The 7085-nt window shown below is 40.0% G+C and overlaps 1 long non-coding RNA gene across 3 annotated transcripts in view; it reads left to right on the top strand.

Moving 5' to 3' along the window:
• Nucleotides 1-74: 74 nt before the first annotated feature.
• Nucleotides 75-7085, top strand: part of LOC134521309 (uncharacterized) — a 44217-nt gene continuing 37206 nt past the window's right edge. For all 3 annotated transcript variants that reach the window (XR_010072712.1, XR_010072710.1, XR_010072711.1), the window contains exon 1: nucleotides 75-161. This is a non-coding gene — a long non-coding RNA (uncharacterized LOC134521309). The remainder of the gene's footprint in view (nucleotides 162-7085) is intronic.

Raw genomic sequence — 7085 nt, 5'->3', positions numbered from 1 at the left:
TGTGCCGGGCCCGGCCGCGCACACCGCCGTCCGCAGGAGGGGAGGGGCGGGCGGGGCCGCCGGCTCCCCCTGCCGGCGCCAGGAGGCTGCTGTGGGCGCCATTTCCCTCCCTCGGCGGGGAGACGGGGGCGGCGCGGCGGCCCCTCACAGAGCCGTGGGCGGTAAGTGGGGGCGGCCCTGAGGGCGGGGTGGGGCTGGAGCCCGCCGGGCTGAGAGGAAGGGGCTGGTAAGCGGCGTTTTTCCACCGTTTTTTTGCCCTGTTCGATAACTATTTCAGTGGGTTCCCACGTCAGGCCTGTTCCCGTCAGAAGCAGTAACAGAATTACCCGATCTGGCTTCCTGTCAAGAAGTAATTCATATTCCTATAATATACACTTAAAAATTTTACAAATACAGGGACTTTTGCATAAAAGGTTGTCTTCACCAGCCATCAATCAGGAAATACATTTTTGTCTAGCAATTCTGAACACTATGACATTAAAGCTAACAGAGTGAACCGGGCAAGTTAAATATTTCGTATTTGTTCTAGAAAGCTCGAGTAGCACTAGAAGTCACAATCTGAAAAAAAGGAGTTTAAACAGATGTCAACAGCAACAAAAAAAAGATAAAAATCAAACACTTCACATCTTGCTCATGAAACCTGGTATTCCTTTACTGCACTCTCCATGTATTTTGGTGTTCTGTCCCCTAGTAGTGTGTCTGGGAAGCTGTATTATAGGATTTAAAAATACTAATATATTTTTAAAATCTGTTTTAAACATCAACTGGTACATCTCGTAAACTAGTGCTATCATCATCTGAATGCGTACCATCTAACAGTAAAAAACCCCTACACCTTTACCTTCAAGAGTCTGAAGATTTTGGATTTCAGAAACAAAGGAAGCCACCTGTATTTACAAAGTATCCATGCTCACTTGTCAAATTGCAGCTAGAAAGTAACACGTGAAACTCTTAGCAAGGTAAGATAAAAAACTTTCTTCCACAAATTAACCACTTTGTTGGAAGAAATAAAAGCAGGCACCATTCCTTTATCTTAACTGTTTTATTAAACTGGTCTATCAGTTGTCTTTTCAAATATCCTTTTAATAAAGGACCTCAGAAGAGAAACTAGGCTGGACACAGGCTATATGCCAGGAAAAAGGAAAAAACAGAGACAAACAACCAAACTCGACAGTAGCAAAGGGCAGAGTTCATTTTAGGGAGCGCTATACAAAGGTTAGTTGCTGCAACTGCCATTTGCTCTGTACTCTACTTTAAAATAATTAGGTAGACCAAGTATTTTATTTTCTTTTTTTGCAGAAGCAAAAGCAGTTACCCAAATCTTTTCATTTCAGTAATACACTTTGAAGTGATAGAGAGAATAAAATTGGGATACGGAAGAGCCTGATGAGAATCACATAAGCATTGGTTTAAACTTAGGAACTCTGAAGACATGGCCTATAATGCCAAGAGCTTCCACTGGCAGACCAATGCCCCCCTTAGAGCAGAAAGCCAAGAACTGAAGTTGTTAATGCACTTTGAGGGTCATTGTGCAGATCTGTTGCTGTCTCATGGTACAGAAAGACACATCGTATGCCCTGTAACATGCTATGTCTAAATGGCTACTTGGAAATTAAATAATACTGGGTAGTTGAAATTAGGTAGTTGTGTAGAAAATAATAGCAAGGAGGTCCTGCCTGAGGAAACGGAAAAGGACTGTCAGACATGGTGGAGACAAGCAACAGCCATTCTTAGTAGCACTTTCTCCACAATATTCCTGTTTAAATCCACTTTAGTTCAACAATACATGGACTTCTTTTGTCCTCCTGGAGCTACAATACCCAAAGGAATACGGTCAGTAGGGGGACTATGGAAGGTCTCAGGAGTTGCAGTAGCACGTACAAGAGAATTACTGATTTAGGGCTCCTCCTTTTCAGATTTTCAACTATAAAACCTACCTTAACTATTGGAGTAACAGTAAGTTCAAACCTTAAGTTCCCCATAAAAGATCCTTAACTGAATCTTATACTTGCTATATACTAGCAAATATCTTGCTAGGAATCTGGCTGTGCCATAGCCTCAAATTGGCCTAAAATCAGTCTAATCTTGATGAGTGAGGGTTACCGACCTCTCCGAGCAAGTTACACAACTTTTCCTCTTCTCCTTTGTCCTTCCTTGCATCTTTTCCACTACCTCTTAACCCTTCTCAAGGCATCACCACACTTGATTCTGTCTGCCGCCGTATGGTCAGAAGGTAAGTAGCTTGAGCCAGAATTACAGTCCTGGATCAAGTCTGCTGATCATCCTTGCTTACTGTGCTTTGGCTTGCCCTGCAGAGCAGTCTCAGAGCTCATTAACTGGATTCCTTTCAAATAAAGATGAAACAGAAGATTCAGTCTGAGAACGCAGCTAATACACCCCAGCCATTAATGAGCATTCCATCCAACAGGACAGACAAGAGCTAGTCTGGAGCAGAACTCAAAAAACACACATAGTGCGGATGTTGAGTCTCCAGCACAGTCTCATGTGCTCTATAGACCTGCTATACTGGAATCTCCTACCTGCTAATACAGACGAAGCTACAGAACCAAGTTGTTAGCACAGCAGCATTTATTAGCATGAGCTCTGCTCCATGCTTACTAATGAAGAGCAGTTGTTAAAATATTGGCTGTGCTAGGCAGTGGATAGCATTTTTTCTATCACACCTGCAGTATAAACACTGTTCTTTAGGCAGATATTGACAGCTGGCTCAACCATCATCTCAGTGACACGGATAACTTCATGTCAGTTAAGCAAGGTTAGACAGGACAACTTGGTCTACCCTAATCTGCAGTTTAGAAGAGGTGCATGAAATCAATTCAAATGAGGCTAAGCATAAGTGAAATAATGGGAATGATGCCGAACTCCACAGCATTCAGTGTTGACTGAAGATACATTAAGAAAACATAGCTGTACACCCTTCCAGTTTCGGCTGCAGAAAGCATGTTTCTGAAACTTCCAAAAACCACGTTTGCATCAGGAAACAAAAAGCTTATTTTAGAGATATGGGTGCTTCATCCTTCTGGATGGCTAGTAGTATCTATAAACACAGTAGAAAAATTTCATAATGGAAGCAGGCACCATGAAAACAGACAAACCAGTAATTTCTATACTATGTTTTTGCTTGTCATAGATTAATTTACTCCATATTTTATGTAAATACAGTGTGATTAAGATGTAAGCATTGACAGGCTGTTACTGTTTCTCTCTGCATACATCATTAGTAGTGACAAAGTGAGATAACACTCAACTAAAATGAAATTTGGTCACTCCCTGCTCCTTAGTCAGTGTCCTTCATTTTCCCTCCAATTCAGTAGATGATAGCCTCGATTTTGCTTTTATTGGTCCAGGCTGATTTCATTCTTTGGCTGAAGAGTAAGGTCTGTGATCAAGTCTCTGTGATTATAGTGAAGATGCACTCCTGACTCTTCATTGTAAGGATGGGTCCCTAACAAACTGTCTCCCAAGTGTACTGCAGCAACAGCAATCTTATCAACTGCCTTCTCAGGCTGGACATATGGTGCTTTCTTTTTTCCCTCCTGTAAGAAAATAAGGGGGATGATCCAGTTAAGACCAGTATTACTATGGCTCATAACTTACTTTGTTTCCTTCGTTGTTATCTGGAGGGTAGAAAGACTTTAAGATAGACTTAGTTTAGGTAATGTCATTGGCAGATTACTGCCCACAACTTACCCTCCTTTCCCTGAATCCTCATGCTGCATCACTGAGTGCTTATTTATGGTATTATCTTGTTAAAACATCAGCTCAAGCATACACAGGATGAAATTCCACCTTGTGTCAGTGCCTCCACTTTGATCTACTGAAGTGGCATGTTATTTCTGCAACTTGGACGAAGTGTAATGGACCGTAAAGCAATAGCTAAAGTCACGGTATACATCATGTACAACAGTCAACATTTCTTCCACATTCTTGGCGTTTGCCTCTGGAACCACATACAGTATGATTAAAACATGATGCAAATGAATGGACAAACAGTCTTGCTTCAGTATATACAATCATATCTCATTAGCTTCAGTATTAACTACTAGACTAGATGGCTTCTTAAATACATACACAGGACAATTGGATTTTTCCATCCCCTCCTCCACACATTGCACAGTCAGGGCATTATGTGCAGTAGAAGCATGGAAGCTGAGCTATGGCTGTCATTTGCTGAGATACTGCAAAAATGCCTTGCTGACATAAGTAGATGCAACGTTGTTTACCAGATCAGGAGCTGCCTGCACTCAGCACTGCTGAAATCCAGCCAGTGAGCTACTATGGGGCTATATGCCCAATTTTGCCTTAAAAACTGTTCTTGAAAGAGATTCCAAAAATCAAATCTAGTAAGAACGCTGAGTGGTTAGGTAGGTCAGCACCTACAAAATACAAACAATAGCAAGAAGAGAAAACAAGTACAGGCATGGGAGGAGACCAACGGGCTTGCAGTTGCAGTTGAAGCACTGTACAGACTCCAAACTACTGCAATCTGCCGACCACTGCTGGCACGGATTGTAACCTTGCAGTCCTGAACATCTCTGTATAGTGTACAGGGGCTCATTTCATTTGCAGGGTACCTCAAAAAAGACAAGTTATGAGCTGGAATTCCAATCATTGCAGTCTGGTGTATGGAAATGTGGTACATTCTCAGACCAAATCTGGTGCCACAGCTTTTCCAGAGATTCAGTCCCTACTGTCATATCTTACTCAAAACAAATTCTGTTCTTTTGTCAGTGATAGCAAGTGATTTTAGTTAAGCACAAGTGCACACAAGTAAACACCCTGTGAAAAGAATATTCAGCAGGCTGTGAAATAATGATCAGCTCTGCAGTTCCAATTGGAGCATGAAAAACACTTTAAACATCCTTTAGTTTCCATGGAACAGCAGTTGTCTCTGCTACGCAGGCTACAGACAGCTATAACCAGCAACCTGGAAAATGAAAGGTTCTCATGCCACACCTGATCCAGAAATATCCAGACAGGGAAATGAATTCACCTTTGAAGTCCATAAGAGCAAGAAAGAGACACATACATACAGAATATATTCGTTGTTCAACTCAACTGTAACCTTCTCCTCAAATACAGCTGACAAAGTAATCCGCCAAAGGAAAAATGTTTATGGAAAGCTTCATAACAGACCAGACCAATTTTGAGCTATGGGCAGCCAAATGCTGGATAAAAACAGTTTTAAAGTCATAGTAATTTTTATATTGCCTCTAAACAAAATATAATCTAGTAAAAAGAGTGGAAAACAGACCAAAATTTGCACAGTTCCCAAAATCTTATGGCAATTTTATGACAGATGAAAAATCATTCAGGTTAAGCCAAATAAGTTGAGACAGGTTTTATAGAGACTTGTTTATCCCTATCTAGCATGTAGTCTATCAGAGAGAAAACAAATCATTGCATGTCTCACATAGTCAAAGGAATTCGCTGTGACTGGTTTTGCTAATTGCTCTGCTATTTGAGGATATTTAGGGAAGTATTTCTGCTATCAATGCAACAAAATTACAATATTTAAATTGACATTTGTAATGCTAATACAGCAATACATGTGGGTATTTGGATTAGTTTCATGTAACCAATTGCTAATATTATTATTTACAATTTTTTTGTAAATTTACAAACTGATTCTTCACTTCTTGCAATTTTATCTGTTAACATAAATATAAGATACTTATGTAGTAGGAGTTTTAAGTATTTGCTTGCATCTATACTTGAAAGATCTATTGAATACATAAATGTTCCACAGTCACTTCATCACATTTGCTTTCCCTATTTGGTTCTTAATAATCCAACTTCCATAACACTTGCTTTTCAAACAAGCTGGGAAGTTATTAGTCACTTTAGATCCTGTTTAAATTAATATCTATATTCAAATAACTGAATTTGATAAAATCAAAAGAGTAAAGTTATCATCAATAACATGCTAAGAGAAATGTCTCAAACAGCAATGCTTTCATAGGTTACATAAATTTAGAAAGAAGGTAGGAGACACAGCTATAATGACCAAATAAAGCAGGATTTATTTGTGCTGTAATACGTGTGGAAAGAAAGAAACCAAAGTTTCCTTCAGCTTGTTCACTGCAACACGACAGGCTTTGACTATTCTTGCCCTTTGAAAGAACAGCTGCATTAGAAGCCCTTCAAGAAGGGAACTGTTCAAGAATGGATGAGATGGATTTATGCCAAAGCATTCTCTAATTATGCAGGCCATTATGCATCACCAGCACATCCCTCCACATGTGCAAAAATACAGTGACTTCAGTTATACAATTGAACAGATTGTTCAGCTAGTCTTCAGTAATAACATTATTCAGCTGCTAACGAAATTAAAGTAAAAAAAAAAGCACCCTCCAATTTCTGTGCAACTAAGCTTCAAGAATTGCAAGACATAATAATATGTACTGCATGGGAACAGGTACAGGTGTAGTAGTAAGATCAGGCTGTCTTTTTTATCTAAAATGGAGCTACATCATGGGCCCACGCTCAGTCACTATGTAGCATGCAATCTACATCACTTTCACATACATCTTTCATTTTAGCAGTTTCCTTCAGACATCTCTCCTCATGTCTGCAAAATATTGATTTATGTTTATTTTCAAGCCCTTATTAAAAGCGCCGCAGGTGTTTCTAACCAAGCCTTTGGGCTTTCTGTAAGGGCTTCTGTTGCAGCAGGATCTTCCTATTTAAATCATTGTAAAGCAGAGACCTCTCCCTATAATGCATGCCCTGTGTCTTCCATCTTCAAGTTTACACCAGGAGCAGGGCTTGCTGTAAACCACAACAGTTTGTGTACACATCCAAACCCTGTAGGATTTAATTTCACCCTTGTATCTCAATTCTCATGGTAAATTTAAGATAGCAGAAGCTTCCTTTACAGCAATTTTGTTACATGGGGGAAACTGTGTCCCCACGGAACAGAAGCTAATTTATTTGATGCTTAAAAAGTAAACTAGAGAAGGCACTTAGCATTATCTCTAAATCTCAAGTCTACACGAGAAAGTCAGATGGATAACCTGCTAAGCCTTTCCCATCCCTCTTACGAACCACAAGAAACAAAGCAG

This window comes from Chroicocephalus ridibundus, chromosome 10 (assembly GCF_963924245.1).
Source record: "Chroicocephalus ridibundus chromosome 10, bChrRid1.1, whole genome shotgun sequence".
Taxonomy (NCBI): Eukaryota; Metazoa; Chordata; class Aves; order Charadriiformes; family Laridae; genus Chroicocephalus; species Chroicocephalus ridibundus.
This window is presented reverse-complemented; position numbering and strand designations above follow the sequence as displayed.